This window comes from Phalangium opilio, unplaced genomic scaffold, assembly GCF_054372755.1.
Source record: "Phalangium opilio isolate 3A_F unplaced genomic scaffold, DU_Popi_V2 ptg000194l_1, whole genome shotgun sequence".
NCBI classification, from domain to species: Eukaryota; Metazoa; Arthropoda; class Arachnida; order Opiliones; family Phalangiidae; genus Phalangium; species Phalangium opilio.
The window spans coordinates 666,264-681,340 of record NW_028324212.1 but is presented as its reverse complement, the minus strand read 5'-3'; the positions used below and the strand labels follow the sequence as shown (position 1 = coordinate 681,340).

General features: G+C 44.7%; 13 non-coding genes across 13 annotated transcripts; all 13 read left to right on the top strand.

Moving 5' to 3' along the window:
* Nucleotides 1-474: 474 nt before the first annotated feature.
* On the top strand, nt 475-546 carry TRNAP-AGG (transfer RNA proline (anticodon AGG)). Its single transcript has one exon. It is a non-coding gene; the product is annotated as a tRNA-Pro (tRNA).
* A 731-nt stretch (nt 547-1,277) lies between these two features.
* TRNAP-AGG (transfer RNA proline (anticodon AGG)) lies at nt 1,278-1,349 on the top strand. The gene has a single exon. It is a non-coding gene; the product is annotated as a tRNA-Pro (tRNA).
* Nucleotides 1,350-2,295: 946 nt separating this feature from the next.
* TRNAP-AGG (transfer RNA proline (anticodon AGG)) lies at nt 2,296-2,367 on the top strand. The gene has a single exon. It is a non-coding gene; the product is annotated as a tRNA-Pro (tRNA).
* Nucleotides 2,368-3,406: 1,039 nt separating this feature from the next.
* TRNAP-UGG (transfer RNA proline (anticodon UGG)) lies at nt 3,407-3,478 on the top strand. Its single transcript has one exon. It is a non-coding gene; the product is annotated as a tRNA-Pro (tRNA).
* Nucleotides 3,479-5,326: 1,848 nt separating this feature from the next.
* On the top strand, nt 5,327-5,398 carry TRNAP-AGG (transfer RNA proline (anticodon AGG)). Its single transcript has one exon. It is a non-coding gene; the product is annotated as a tRNA-Pro (tRNA).
* Nucleotides 5,399-6,128: 730 nt separating this feature from the next.
* Nucleotides 6,129-6,200, top strand: TRNAP-AGG (transfer RNA proline (anticodon AGG)). The gene has a single exon. It is a non-coding gene; the product is annotated as a tRNA-Pro (tRNA).
* An 888-nt stretch (nt 6,201-7,088) lies between these two features.
* Nucleotides 7,089-7,160, top strand: TRNAP-AGG (transfer RNA proline (anticodon AGG)). Its single transcript has one exon. It is a non-coding gene; the product is annotated as a tRNA-Pro (tRNA).
* Nucleotides 7,161-8,048: 888 nt separating this feature from the next.
* Nucleotides 8,049-8,120, top strand: TRNAP-AGG (transfer RNA proline (anticodon AGG)). The gene has a single exon. It is a non-coding gene; the product is annotated as a tRNA-Pro (tRNA).
* A 2,490-nt stretch (nt 8,121-10,610) lies between these two features.
* Nucleotides 10,611-10,682, top strand: TRNAP-AGG (transfer RNA proline (anticodon AGG)). Its single transcript has one exon. It is a non-coding gene; the product is annotated as a tRNA-Pro (tRNA).
* A 1,048-nt stretch (nt 10,683-11,730) lies between these two features.
* Nucleotides 11,731-11,802, top strand: TRNAP-AGG (transfer RNA proline (anticodon AGG)). Its single transcript has one exon. It is a non-coding gene; the product is annotated as a tRNA-Pro (tRNA).
* An 888-nt stretch (nt 11,803-12,690) lies between these two features.
* Nucleotides 12,691-12,762, top strand: TRNAP-UGG (transfer RNA proline (anticodon UGG)). Its single transcript has one exon. It is a non-coding gene; the product is annotated as a tRNA-Pro (tRNA).
* Nucleotides 12,763-13,009: 247 nt separating this feature from the next.
* TRNAP-AGG (transfer RNA proline (anticodon AGG)) lies at nt 13,010-13,081 on the top strand. The gene has a single exon. It is a non-coding gene; the product is annotated as a tRNA-Pro (tRNA).
* An 890-nt stretch (nt 13,082-13,971) lies between these two features.
* Nucleotides 13,972-14,043, top strand: TRNAP-AGG (transfer RNA proline (anticodon AGG)). The gene has a single exon. It is a non-coding gene; the product is annotated as a tRNA-Pro (tRNA).
* Nucleotides 14,044-15,077: the final 1,034 nt, after the last annotated feature.

Here is a 15,077-nt window from a genome sequence, read left to right as displayed (position 1 = left end):
GTCTAGGGGTATGATACTCGCTCAGGTTGCGAGTGGTCCCGGGTTCAAATCAAGGATGAACCCGAGTTTTTGCAGAAGGAATTTAGTGACTATTTAAATGCAACTAACAACAAGGTAGGCCTATGAGTTGAGAATGTTTTAGTTACTTACATGGTCCGTTGGTCAAGGGGTATGATACTCGCCTAGGGTGCGAGTGGTCCCGAGTTCAAATACCGCACGGACCCGAGTTTTTGCAGGATATAATTTAGTGACCATTTTAATGCAACTAACCACAGGGTAGGCCTATGAGTTGAGAATATTTTAATTACTTACATGGTCCGTTGGTCAAGGGGTATGATACTCGCTTAGGGTGTGAGTGGTCCCGAGTTCAAATCCCGGACGGACCCAAGTTTTTGCAAAAGTAAATTAGTGACTATTTTAATGCAACTAACTACAGGGTAGGCCTATGAGTTGAGCATGTTTAGTTACACACATGGTCCGTTGGTCTAGGGGTATGATACTCGCTTAGGGTGCGAGTGGTCCCGGGTTCAAATCCCGGATGGACCCGAGTTTTTGCAAAAGTAATTTAGTGACTATTTAAATGCAACTAACAACAAGGTAGGCCTACGAGTTTAGCATGTTTCAGCATCATTCATGGTCCGTTGGACTAGGGGTATGATACTCGCTTAGGGTGCGAGTGGTCCCGGGTTCAAATCCCGGACGAACCCGAGTTTTTGCAGAAGTAATTTAGTGACTATTTAAACGCAACTAACTACAGGGTAGACCTATGAGTTGAGCATGTTTAGTTACACATATGGTCCGTTGATCTAGGGGTATGATACTCGCTTTGGGTGCGAGTGCTCCAGGGTTAAAATCCCGGACGGACCCGAGTTTTTGCAGAAGTAATTTAGTGACTATTTAAATGCAACTAACAACAAGGTAGGACTACGAGTTTAGCATGTTTCAGTAAGATTCATGGTTCGTTGGTCTAGGGGTATGATACTCGCTCAGGTTGCGAGTGGTCCCGGGTTCAAATCCAGGATGAACCCGAGTTTTTGCAGAAGTAATTAAGTGACTATTTAAAAGCAACTAACTACAGGGTAGGCCTATGAGTTGAGAATGTTTTAATTACTTAAATGGTCCGTTGGTCAAGGGGTATGATACTCGCTTAGGGTGTGAGTGGTCCCGAGTTCAAATCCCGGACGGACCCGAGTTTTTGCAAAAGTAAATTAGTGACTATTTTAATGCAACTAACTACAGGGTAGGCCTGTGAGTTGAGCATGTTTAGTTACACACATGGTCCGTTGGTCTAGGGGTATGATACTCGCTTAGGGTGCGAGTGGTCCCGGGTTCAAATCCCGGACGGACCCGAGTTTTTGCCAAAGTAAATTAGTGACTATTTTAATGCAACTAACTACAGGGTAGGCCTATGAGTTGAGCATGTTTAGTTACACACATGGTACGTTGGTCTAGGGGTATGATACTCGCTTAGGGTGCGAGTGGTCCGGGGTTCAAATCCCGAACAGACCCGAGTTTTTGCAAAAGTAAATTAGTGACTATTTTAATGCAACTAACTACAGGGTAGGCCTATGAGTTGAGCATGTTTAGATACACACAAGGTCCTTTGGTCTAGGGGTATGATACTCGCTTAGGGTGCGAGTGGTCAGGGGTTCAAATCCCGGACGGACCTCAGTTTTTGCAAAAGTAAATTAGTGAGTGGTCCCGAGTTCAAAGCCCGCACGAAACCGAGTTTTTGCAAAAGTAAATTAGTGACTTTTTTAATGCAACTAACTACAGGGTAGGCCTATGAGTTGAGAATGTTTTAGTTACTTACATGGTCCGTTGGTCAAGGGGTATGATACTCGCTTTGGGTGTGAGTGGTCCGGGGTTCAAATCCCGAACAGACCCGAGTTTTTGCAAAAGTAAATTAGTGACTATTTTAATGCAACTAACTACAGGGTAGGCCTATGAGTTGAGCATGTTTAGTTACACACATGGTCCGTTGGTCTAGGGGTATGATACTCGCTTAGGGTGCGAGTGGTCCCGTTTTCAAATCCCGGACGGACCCGAGTTTTTGCAAAAGTAAATTAGTGACTATTTTAATGCAACTAACTACAGGGTAGGCCTATGAGTTGAGCATGTTTAGTTACACACATGGTCCGTTGGTCTTGGGGTATGATACTCACTTAGGGTGCGAGTGGTCCCGGGTTCAAATCCCGGACGAACCCGAGTTTTTGCAGAAGTAATTTAGTGACTATTTAAAAGCAACTTACCACAGGGTAGGCCTATGAGTTGAGCATGTTTAGTTACACACATGGTCCGTTGGTCTAGGGGTATGATACTCACTTAGGGTGCGAGTGGTCCCGGGTTCAAATCCCGGACGAACCCGAGTTTTTGCAGAAGTAATTTAGTGACTATTTTAATGCAACTAACTACAGCGTAGGCCTATGAGTTGAGCATGTTTAGTTACACATATGGTCCGTTGGTCTAGGGGTATGATACTCGCTCAGGGTGCGAGTGGTCAGAGGTTCAAATCCCGGACGAAACGGAGTTTTTGCAGAAGTAATTTAGTGACTATTTAAAAGCAACTAACCACAGGGTAGGCCTATGAGTTGAGAATGTTTTATTTACTTACATGGTCCTTTGGTCAAGTGGTATGATACTCGCTTAGGGTGTGAATTCTCCCGAATTCAAATCCCGCACGAAACCGAGATTTTACAGAAGTAATTTAGTGACTATTTAAACGCAACCAACTACAGGGTAGACCTATGAGTTGAGCATGTTTAGTTGCACACATGGTACGTTGGTCTAGAGGTATGATACTCGCTTAGGGTGCGAGTGGTCCGGGGTTCAAATCCCGGACGGACCCGAGTTTTTGCAAAAGTAAATTAGTGACAATTTTAATGCAACTAACTACAGGGTAGCCTATGAGTTGAGCATGTTTAGTTATAAACATGTACCGTTGGTCTAGGGGTATGATACTCGCTTTGGGTGCGAGTGGTCCCGGGTTCAAATCCCGGACGGACCCGAGTTTTTGCAAAAGTAAATTAGTGACTATTTTAATGCAACTAACCACAGGGTAGGCCTATGAGTTGAGCATGTTTGGTTACACACATGGTTTAGGGGTATGATACTCGCTCAGGGTGCGAGTGGTCCGAGGTTCAAATCCCGGACGAACCCGAGTTTTTGCAGAAGTAATTTAGTGACTATTTATACGCAGCTAACTACAGGGTAGACCTATGAGTTGAGCATGTTTGGTTACACACATGGTCCGTTGGTCTTGGGGTATGATAGTCGCTTAGGGTGTGAGTGGTCCCGAGTTCAAATCCCGCACGAACCCGAGTTTTTGCAAAAGTAAATTAGTGACTATTTTAATGCAACTAACTACAGGGTAGCCTATGAGTTGAGCATGTTTAATTATAAACATGGTCCGTTGGTCTAGGGGTATGAAACTCGCTTTGGATGCGAGTGGTCCCGGGTTCAAATCCCGGACGGACCCGAATTTTTGCAAAAGTAAATTAGTGACTATTTTAATGCAACTAACTACAGGGTAGGTCTATGAGTTGAGCATGTTTAGTTACACACATGGTTCGTTGGTCTAGGGCTATGATACTCGCTTAGGGTGTGAGTGGTCCCGAGATAAAATCCCGACGGACCCGAGTTTTTGCCGAAGTAATTTAGTGACTATTTAAAAGCAACTAACTACAGGGTAGGCCTATGAGTTGAGAATGTTTTCCTTACTTACATGGTCCGTTGGTCAAGGGGTATGATACTCGCTTAGGGTGATAGTGGTCCCGAGTTCAAATCCCGCACGAACCCGAGTTTTTGCAAAAGTAAATTAGTGACTATTTTAATGAAACTAACTACAGGGTAGGCCTATGAGTTGAGCATGTTTAGGTACACACATGGTCCGTTGGTCTAGGGGTATGATACTCGGTTAGGGTGCGAGTGGTCCGGGGTTCAAATCCCGGACAGACCCGAGTTTTTGCAAAAGTAAATTAGTGACTATTTTAATGCAACTAACTACAGGGTAGGCCTATGAGTTGAGCATGTTTAGTTACACACATGGTCCGTTGGTCTTGGGGTATGATACTCGCTTTGGGTGCAAGTGGTCCCGGGTTCAAATCCCGGACGGACCCGAGTTTTTGCCGAAGTAATTTAGTGACTATTTAAAAGCAACTAACTATAGGGTAGGCCTATGAGTTGAGAATGTTTTACTTACTTACATGGCCCGTTGGTCAAGGGGTATGATACTCGCTTAGGTTGTTAGTGGTCCCGAGTTCAAATCCCGCACGAACCCGAGTTTTTGCAAAAGTAAATTAGTGACTATTTTAATGAAACTAACTACAGGGTAGGCCTATGAGTTGAGCATGTTTAGGTACACACATGGTCCGTTGGTCTAGGGGTATGATACTCTCATAGGGTGCAAGTGGTCCGGGGTTGAAATCCCGGACGGACCCGAGTTTTTGCAAAAGTAAATTAGTGACTATTCTAATGCAACTAACTACAGGGTAGGCCTATGAGTTGAGAATGTTTTGCTTACTTACATGGTCCATTGGTCAAGGGGTATGATACTCACTTAGGGTGCGAGTGGTCCCGGGTTCAAATCCCGACGGACCCGAGTTTTTTCCGAAGTAATTTAGTGACTATTTAAAAGCAACTAACTACAGGGTAGGCCTATGAGTTGAGAATGTTTTAATTACTTACATGGTGCGTTGGTCAAGGGGTATGATACTCGCTTAGGGTGTGAGTGGTCCCGAGTTCAAATCCCGGACGGACCCGAGTTTTTGCAAAAGTAAATTAGTGACTATTTTAATGCAACTAACTACAGGGTAGCCTATGAGTTGAGCATGTTTAGTTATAAACATGGTCCGTTGGTCTAGGGGTATGATACTCGCTTTGGGTACGAGTGGTCCCGGGTTCAAATCCCGGACGGACCCGAGTTTTTGCAGTAGTAATTTAGTGACTATTTTAATGCAACTAACCACAGGGTAGGCCTATGAGTTGAGCATGTTTGGTTACACACATGGTCCGTTGGTTTAGGGGTATGATACTCGCTCAGGGTGCGAGTGGTCCGAGGTTCAAATCCCGGACGGACCCGAGTTTTTGCAGAAGTAATTTAGTGACTATTTAAACGCAGCTAACTACAGAGTAGACCTATGAGTTGAGCATGTTTGGTTACACACATGGTCCGTTGGTCTTGGGGTATGATACTCGCTTTGGGTGCGAGTGGTCCCGAGTTCAAATCCCGCACGAACCCGAGTTTTTGCAAAAGTAAATTAGTGACTATTTTAATGCAACTAACTACAGGGTAGCCTATGAGTTGAGCATGTTTGATTATAAACATGGTCCGTTGGTCTAGGGGTATGATACTCGCTTAGGGTGCGAGTGGTCCCGGGTTCAAATCCCGGACGGACCCGAGTTTTTGCAAAAGTAATTTAGTGACTATTTAAATGCAACTAACAACAAGGTAGGCCTACGAGTTTAGCATGTTTCAGCATCATTCATGGTCCGTTGGACTAGGGGTATGATACTCGCTTAGGGAGCGAGTGGTCCCGGGTTCAAATCCTGGACGAACCCGAGTTTTTGCAGAAGTAATTTAGTGACTATTTAAACGCAACTAACTACAGGGTAGACCTATGAGTTGAGCATGTTTAGTTACACATATGGTCCGTTGATCTAGGGGTATGATACTCGCTTTGGGTGCGAGTGCTCCAGGGTTAAAATCCCGGACGGACCCGAGTTTTTGCAGAAGTAATTTAGTGACTATTTAAATGCAACTAACAACAAGGTAGGACTACGAGTTTAGCATGTTTCAGTAAGATTCATGGTTCGTTGGTCTAGGGCTATGATACTCGCTTAGGGTGTGAGTGGTCCCGAGATAAAATCCCGACGGACCCGAGTTTTTTCCGAAGTAATTTAGTGACTATTTAAAAGCAACTAACTACAGGGTAGGCCTATGAGTTGAGAATGTTTTAATTACTTACATGGTCCGTTGGTCAAGGGGTATGATACTCGCTTAGGGTGTGAGTGGTCCCGAGTTCAAATCCCGGACGGACCCGAGTTTTTGCAAAAGTAAATTAGTGACTATTTTAATGCAACTAACTACAGGGTAGGCCTGTGAGTTGAGCATGTTTAGTTACACACATGGTCCGTTGGTCTAGGGGTATGATACTCGCTTAGGGTGCGAGTGGTCCCGGGTTCAAATTCCGGACGGACCCGAGTTTTTGCCAAAGTAAATTAGTGACTATTTTAATGCAACTAACTACAGGGTAGGCCTATGAGTTAAGCATGTTTAGTTACACACATGGTACGTTGGTCTAGGGGTATGATACTCGCTTAGGGTGCGAGTGGTCCGGGGTTCAAATCCCGAACAGACCCGAGTTTTTGCAAAAGTAAATTAGTGACTATTTTAATGCAACTAACTACAGGGTAGGCCTATGAGTTGAGCATGTTTAGATACACACAAGGTCCTTTGGTCTAGGGGTATGATACTCGCTTAGGGTGGGAGTGGTCCGGGGTTCAAATCCCGGACGGACCTCAGTTTTTGCAAAAGTAAATTAGTGACTATTTTAATGCAACTAACTACAGGGTAGGCCTATGAGTTGAGCATGTTTAGTTACACACATGGTCCGGTGGTCTAGGGGTATGATACTCGCTTAGGGTGCGAGTGGTCCAGGGTTCAAATCCCGGACGAACCCGAGTTTTTGCAGAAGTAATTTAGTGACTATTTTAATGCAACTAACTACAGCGTAGGCCTATGAGTTGAGCATGTTTAGTTACACACATGGTCCGTTGGTCTAGGGGTATGATACTCGCTCAGGGTGCGAGTGGTCCCGAGATAAAATCCCGACGGACCCGAGTTTTTTCCGAAGTAATTTAGTGACTATTTAAAAGCAACTAACTACAGGGTAGGCCTATGAGTTGAGAATGTTTTAATTACTTACATGGTCCGTTGGTCAAGGGGTATGATACTCGCTTAGGGTGTGAGTGGTCCCGAGTTCAAATCCCGGACGGACCCGAGTTTTTGCAAAAGTAAATTAGTGACTATTTTAATGCAACTAACTACAGGGTAGGCCTGTGAGTTGAGCATGTTTAGTTACACACATGGTCCGTTGGTCTAGGGGTATGATACTCGCTTAGGGTGCGAGTGGTCCCGGGTTCAAATTCCGGACGGACCCGAGTTTTTGCCAAAGTAAATTAGTGACTATTTTAATGCAACTAACTACAGGGTAGGCCTATGAGTTAAGCATGTTTAGTTACACACATGGTACGTTGGTCTAGGGGTATGATACTCGCTTAGGGTGCGAGTGGTCCGGGGTTCAAATCCCGAACAGACCCGAGTTTTTGCAAAAGTAAATTAGTGACTATTTTAATGCAACTAACTACAGGGTAGGCCTATGAGTTGAGCATGTTTAGATACACACAAGGTCCTTTGGTCTAGGGGTATGATACTCGCTTAGGGTGCGAGTGGTCCGGGGTTCAAATCCCGGACGGACCTCAGTTTTTGCAAAAGTAAATTAGTGACTATTTTAATGCAACTAACTACAGGGTAGGCCTATGAGTTGAGCATGTTTAGTTACACACATGGTCCGGTGGTCTAGGGGTATGATACTCGCTTAGGGTGCGAGTGGTCCAGGGTTCAAATCCCGGACGAACCCGAGTTTTTGCAGAAGTAATTTAGTGACTATTTTAATGCAACTAACTACAGCGTAGGCCTATGAGTTGAGCATGTTTAGTTACACACATGGTCCGTTGGTCTAGGGGTATGATACTCGCTCAGGGTGCGAGTGGTCCCGAGATAAAATCCCGACGGACCCGAGTTTTTTCCGAAGTAATTTAGTGACTATTTAAAAGCAACTAACTACAGGGTAGGCCTATGAGTTGAGAATGTTTTAATTACTTACATGGTCCGTTGGTCAAGGGGTATGATACTCGCTTAGGGTGTGAGTGGTCCCGAGTTCAAATCCCGGACGGACCCGAGTTTTTGCAAAAGTAAATTAGTGACTATTTTAATGCAACTAACTACAGGGTAGGCCTGTGAGTTGAGCATGTTTAGTTACACACATGGTCCGTTGGTCTAGGGGTATGATACTCGCTTAGGGTGCGAGTGGTCCCGGGTTCAAATTCCGGACGGACCCGAGTTTTTGCCAAAGTAAATTAGTGACTATTTTAATGCAACTAACTACAGGGTAGGCCTATGAGTTAAGCATGTTTAGTTACACACATGGTACGTTGGTCTAGGGGTATGATACTCGCTTAGGGTGCGAGTGGTCCGGGGTTCAAATCCCGAACAGACCCGAGTTTTTGCAAAAGTAAATTAGTGACTATTTTAATGCAACTAACTACAGGGTAGGCCTATGAGTTGAGCATGTTTAGATACACACAAGGTCCTTTGGTCTAGGGGTATGATACTCGCTTAGGGTGCGAGTGGTCCGGGGTTCAAATCCCGGACGGACCTCAGTTTTTGCAAAAGTAAATTAGTGACTATTTTAATGCGACTAACTACAGGGTAGGCCTATGAGTTGAGCATGTTTAGTTACACACATGGTCCGTTGGTCTCGGGGTATGATACTCGCTTAGGGTGTGAGTGGTCCCGAGTTCAAAGCCCGCACGAAACCGAGTTTTTGCAAAAGTAAATTAGTGACTTTTTTAATGCAACTAACTACAGGGTAGGCCTATGAGTTGAGAATGTTTTAGTTACCTACATGGTCCGTTGGTCAAGGGGTATGATACTCGCTTAGGGTGTGAGTGGTCCGGGGTTCAAATCCCGAACAGACCCGAGTTTTTGCAAAAGTAAATTAGTGACTATTTTAATGCAACTAACTACAGGGTAGGCCTATGAGTTGAGCATGTTTAGTTACACACATGGTCCGTTGGTCTTGGGGTATGATACTCGCTTTGGGTGCGAGTGGTCCCGGGTTCAAGTCCCGGACGAAACGGAGTTTTTGCAGAAGTAATTTAGTGACTATTTAAATGCAACTTACCACAGGGTAGGCCTATGAGTTGAGCATGTTTAGTTACACACATGGTCCGTTGGTCTAGGGGTATGATACTCACTTAGGGTGCGAGTGGTCCCGGGTTCAAATCCCGACGGACCCGAGTTTTTTCCGAAGTAATTTAGTGACTATTTAAAAGCAACTAACTACAGCGTAGGCCTATGAGTTGAGAATGTTTTAATTACTTACATGGTCCGTTGGTCAAGGGGTATGATACTCGCTTAGGGTGTGAGTGGTCCCGAGTTCAAATCCCGGACGGACCCGAGTTTTTGCAAAATCAAATTAGTGACTATTTTAATGCAACTAACTACAGGGTAGGCCTATGAGTTGAGCATGTTTAGATACACACAAGGTCCTTTGGTCTAGGGGTATGATACTCGCTTAGGGTGCGAGTGGTCCGGGGTTCAAATCCCGGACGGACCTCAGTTTTTGCAAAAGTAAATTAGTGACTATTTTAATGCGACTAACTACAGGGTAGGCCTATGAGTTGAGCATGTTTAGTTACACACATGGTCCGTTGGTCTCGGGGTATGATACTCGCTTAGGGTGTGAGTGGTCCCGAGTTCAAAGCCCGCACGAAACCGAGTTTTTGCAAAAGTAAATTAGTGACTTTTTTAATGCAACTAACTACAGGGTAGGCCTATGAGTTGAGAATGTTTTAGTTACCTACATGGTCCGTTGGTCAAGGGGTATGATACTCGCTTAGGGTATGAGTGGTCCGGGGTTCAAATCCCGAACAGACCCGAGTTTTTGCAAAAGTAATTTAGTGACTATTTTAATGCAACTAACTACAGGGTAGGCCTATGAGTTGAGCATGTTTAGTTACACACATGGTCCGTTGGTCTTGGGGTATGATACTCGCTTTGGGTGCGAGTGGTCCCGGGTTCAAGTCCCGGACGAAACGGAGTTTTTGCAGAAGTAATTTAGTGACTATTTAAATGCAACTTACCACAGGGTAGGCCTATGAGTTGAGCATGTTTAGTTACACACATGGTCCGTTGGTCTAGGGGTATGATACTCACTTAGGGTGCGAGTGGTCCCGGGTTCAAATCCCGACGGACCCGAGTTTTTTCCGAAGTAATTTAGTGACTATTTAAAAGCAACTAACTACAGGGTAGGCCTATGAGTTGAGAATGTTTTAATTACTTACATGGTCCGTTGGTCAAGGGGTATGATACTCGCTTAGGGTGTGAGTGGTCCCGAGTTCAAATCCCGGACGGACCCGAGTTTTTGCAAAATCAAATTAGTGACTATTTTAATGCAACTAACTACAGGGTAGGCCTGTGAGTTGAGCATGTTTAGTTACACACATGGTACGTTGGTCTAGGGGTATGATACTCGCTTAGGGTGCGAGTGGTCCGGGGTTCAAATCCCGAACAGACCCGAGTTTTTGCAAAAGTAAATTAGTGACTATTTTAATGCAACTAACTACAGGGTAGGCCTATGAGTTGAGCATGTTTAGATACACACAAGGTCCTTTGGTCTAGGGGTATGATACTCGCTTAGGGTGCGAGTGGTCCGGGGTTCAAATCCCGGACGGACCTCAGTTTTTGCAAAAGTAAATTAGTGACTATTTTAATGCAACTAACTACAGGGTAGGCCTATGAGTTGAGCATGTTTAGTTACACACATGGTCCGGTGGTCTAGGGGTATGATACTCGCTTAGGGTGCGAGTGGTCCCGGGTTCAAATCCCGGACGAACCCGAGTTTTTGCAGAAGTAATTTAGTGACTATTTTAATGCAACTAACTACAGCGTAGGCCTATGAGTTGAGCATGTTTAGTTACACACATGGTCCGTTGGTCTAGGGGTATGATACTCGCTCAGGGTGCGAGTGGTCAGAGGTTCAAATCCCGGACGAAACGGAGTTTTTGCAGAAGTAATTTAGTGACTATTTAAAAGCAACTAACCACAGGGTAGGCCTATGAGTTGAGAATGTTTTATTTACTTACATGGTCCTTTGGTCAAGGGGTATGATACTCGCTTAGGGTGTGAATTCTCCCGAGTTCAAATCCCGCACGAAACCGAGATTTTACAGAAGTAATTTAGTGACTATTTAAACGCAACCAACTACAGGGTAGACCTATGAGTTGAGCATGTTTAGTTGCACTCATGGTACGTTGGTCTAGGGGTATGATACTCGCTTAGGGTGCGAGTGGTCCGGGGTTCAAATCCCGGACGGACCCGAGTTTTTGCAAAAGTAAATTAGTGACTATTTTAATGCAACTAACTACAGGGTAGCCTATGAGTTGAGCATGTTTACTTATGAACATGTACCGTTGGTCTAGGGGTATGATACTCGCTTTGGGTGCGAGTGGTCCCGGGTTCAAATCCCGGACGGACCCGAGTTTTTGCAAAAGCAAATAAGTGACTATTTTAATGCAACTAACCACAGGGTAGGCCTATGAGTTGAGCATGTTTGGTTACACACATGGTCCGTTGGTTTAGGGGTATGATACTCGCTCAGGGTGCGAGTGGTCCGAGGTTCAAATCCCGGACGAACCCGAGTTTTTGCAGAAGTAATTTAGTGACTATTTAAACGCAGCTAACTACAGGGTAGACCTATGAGTTGAGCATGTTTGATTACACACATGGTCCGTTGGTCTTGGGGTATGATAGTCGCTTAGGGTGTGAGTGGTCCCGAGTTCAAATTCCGGACGGACCCGAGTTTTTGCCAAAGTAAATTAGTGACTATTTTAATGCAACTAACTACAGGGTAGGCCTATGAGTTAAGCATGTTTAGTTACACACATGGTACGTTGGTCTAGGGGTATGATACTCGCTTAGGGTGCGAGTGGTCCCGGGTTCAAATCCCGGACGGACCCGAATTTTTGCAAAAGTAAATTAGTGACTATTTTAATGCAACTAACTACAGGGTAGGTCTATGAGTTGAGCATGTTTAGTTACACACATGGTTCGTTGGTCTAGGGCTATGATACTCGCTTAGGGTGTGAGTGGTCCCGAGATAAAATCCCGACGGACCCGAGTTTTTGCCGAAGTAATTTAGTGACTATTTAAAAGCAACTAACTACAGGGTAGGCCTATGAGTTGAGAATGTTTTCCTTACTTACATGGTCCGTTGGTCAAGGGGTATGATACTCGCTTAGGGTGATAGTGGTCCCGAGTTCAAATCCCGCACGAACCCGAGTTTTTGCAAAAGTAAATTAGTGACTATTTTAATGAAACTAACTACAGGGTAGGCCTATGAGTTGAGCATGTTTAGGTACACACATGGTCCGTTGGTCTAGGGGTATGATACTCTCATAGGGTGCAAGTGGTCCGGGGTTGAAATCCCGGACGGACCCGAGTTTTTGCAAAAGTAAATTAGTGACTATTCTAATGCAACTAACTACAGGGTAGGCCCATGAGTTGAGAATGTTTTACTTACTTACATGGTCCGTTGGTCAAGGGGTTTGATACTCACTTAGGGTGCGAGTGGTCCCGGGTTCAAATCCCGACGGACCCGAGTTTTTTCCGAAGTAATTTAGTGACTATTTAAAAGCAACTAACTACAGGGTAGGCCTATGAGTTGAGAATGTTTTAATTACTTACATGGTGCGTTGGTCAAGGGGTATGATACTCGCTTAGGGTGTGAGTGGTCCCGAGTTCAAATCCCGGACGGACCCGAGTTTTTGCAAAAGTAAATTAGTGACTATTTTAATGCAACTAACTACAGGGTAGCCTATGAGTTGAGCATGTTTACTTATAAACATGGTCCGTTGGTCTAGGGGTATGATACTCGCTTTGGGTGCGAGTGGTCCCGGGTTCAAATCCCGGACGGACCCGAGTTTTTGCAGTAGTAATTTAGTGACTATTTTAATGCAACTAACCACAGGGTAGGCCTATGAGTTGAGCATGTTTGGTTACACACATGGTCCGTTGGTTTAGGGGTATGATACTCGCTCAGGGTGCGAGTGGTCCGAGGTTCAAATCCCGGACGGACCCGAGTTTTTGCAGAAGTAATTTAGTGACTATTTTAATGCAACTAACTACAGGGTAGCCTATGAGTTGAGCATGTTTGATTATAAACATGGTCCGTTGGTCTAGGGGTATGATACTCGCTTAGGGTGCGAGTGGTCCCGGGTTCAAATCCCGGACGGACCCGAGTTTTTGCAAAAGTAATTTAGTGACTATTTAAATGCAACTAACAACAAGGTAGGCCTACGAGTTTAGCATGTTTCAGCAACATTCATGGTCCGTTGGACTAGGGGTATGATACTCGCTTAGGGTGCGAGTGGTCCCGGGTTCAAATCCTGGACGAACCCGAGTTTTTGCAGAAGTAATTTAGTGACTATTTAAACGCAACTAACTACATGGTAGACCTATGAGTTGAGCATGTTTAGTTACACATATGGTCCGTTGATCTAGGGGTATGATACTCGCTTTGGGTGCGAGTGCTCCAGGGTTAAAATCCCGGACGGACCCGAGTTTTTGCAGAAGTAATTTAGTGATTATTTAAATGCAACTAACAACAAGGTAGGACTACGAGTTTAGCATGTTTCAGTAAGATTCATGGTTCGTTGGTCTAGGGGTATGATACTCGCTCAGGTTGCGAGTGGTCCCGGGTTCAAATCCAGGATGAACCCGAGTTTTTGCAGAAGTAATTAAGTGACTATTTAAATGCAACTAACTACAGGGTAGGTCTATGAGTTGAGCATGTTTAGTTACACACATGGTTCGTTTGTCTAGGGCTATGATACTCGCTTAGGGTGTGAGTGGTCCCGAGATAAAATCCCGACGGACCCGAGTTTTTTCCGAAGTAATTTAGTGACTATTTAAAAGCAACTAACTACAGGGTAGGCCTATGAGTTGAGAATGTTTTAATTACTTACATGGTCCGTTGGTCAAGGGGTATGATACTCGCTTAGGGTGTGAGTGGTCCCTAGTTCAAATCCCGGACGGACCCGAGTTTTTGCAAAAGTAAATTAGTGACTATTTTAATGCAACTAACTACAGGGTAGGCCTGTGAGTTGAGCATGTTTAGTTACACACATGGTCCGTTGGTCTAGGGGTATGATACTCGCTTAGGGTGCGAGTGGTCCCGGGTTCAAATTCCGGACGGACCCGAGTTTTTGCCAAAGTAAATTAGTGACTATTTTAATGCAACTAACTACAGGGTAGGCCTATGAGTTAAGCATGTTAGTTACACACATGGTACGTTGGTCTAGGGGTATGATACTCGCTTAGGGTGCGAGTGGTCCGGGGTTCAAATCCCGAACAGACCCGAGTTTTTGCAAAAGTAAATTAGTGACTATTTTAATGCAACTAACTACAGGGTAGGCCTATGAGTTGAGCATGTTTAGATACACACTAGGTCCTTTGGTCTAGGGGTATGATACTCGCTTAGGGTGCGAGTGGTCCGGGGTTCAAATCCCGGACGGACCTCAGTTTTTGCAAAAGTAAATTAGTGACTATTTTAATGCGACTAACTACAGGGTAGGCCTATGAGTTGAGCATGTTTAGTTACACACATGGTCCGTTGGTCTCGGGGTATGATACTCGCTTAGGGTGTGAGTGGTCCCGAGTTCAAAGCCCGCACGAAACCGAGTTTTTGCAAAAGTAAATTAGTGACTTTTTTAATGCAACTAACTACAGGGTAGGCCTATGAGTTGAGAATGTTTTAGTTACCTACATGGTCCGTTGGTCAAGGGGTATGATACTCGCTTAGGGTGTGAGTGGTCCGGGGTTCAAATCCCGAACAGACCCGAGTTTTTGCAAAAGTAAATTAGTGACTATTTTAATGCAACTAACTACAGGGTAGGCCTATGAGTTGAGCATGTTTAGTTACACACATGGTCCGTTGGTCTTGGGGTATGATACTCGCTTTGGGTGCGAGTGGTCCCGGGTTCAAGTCCCGGACGAAACGGAGTTTTTGCAGAAGTAATTTAGTGACTATTTAAATGCAACTTACCACAGGGTAGGCCTATGAGTTGAGCATGTTTAGTTACACACATGGTCCGTTGGTCTAGGGGTATGATACTCACTTAGGGTGCGAGTGGTCCCGGGTTCAAATCCCGACGGACCCGAGTTTTTTCCGAAGTAATTTAGTGACTATTTAAAAGCAACTAACTACAGGGTAGGCCTATGAGTTGAGAATGTT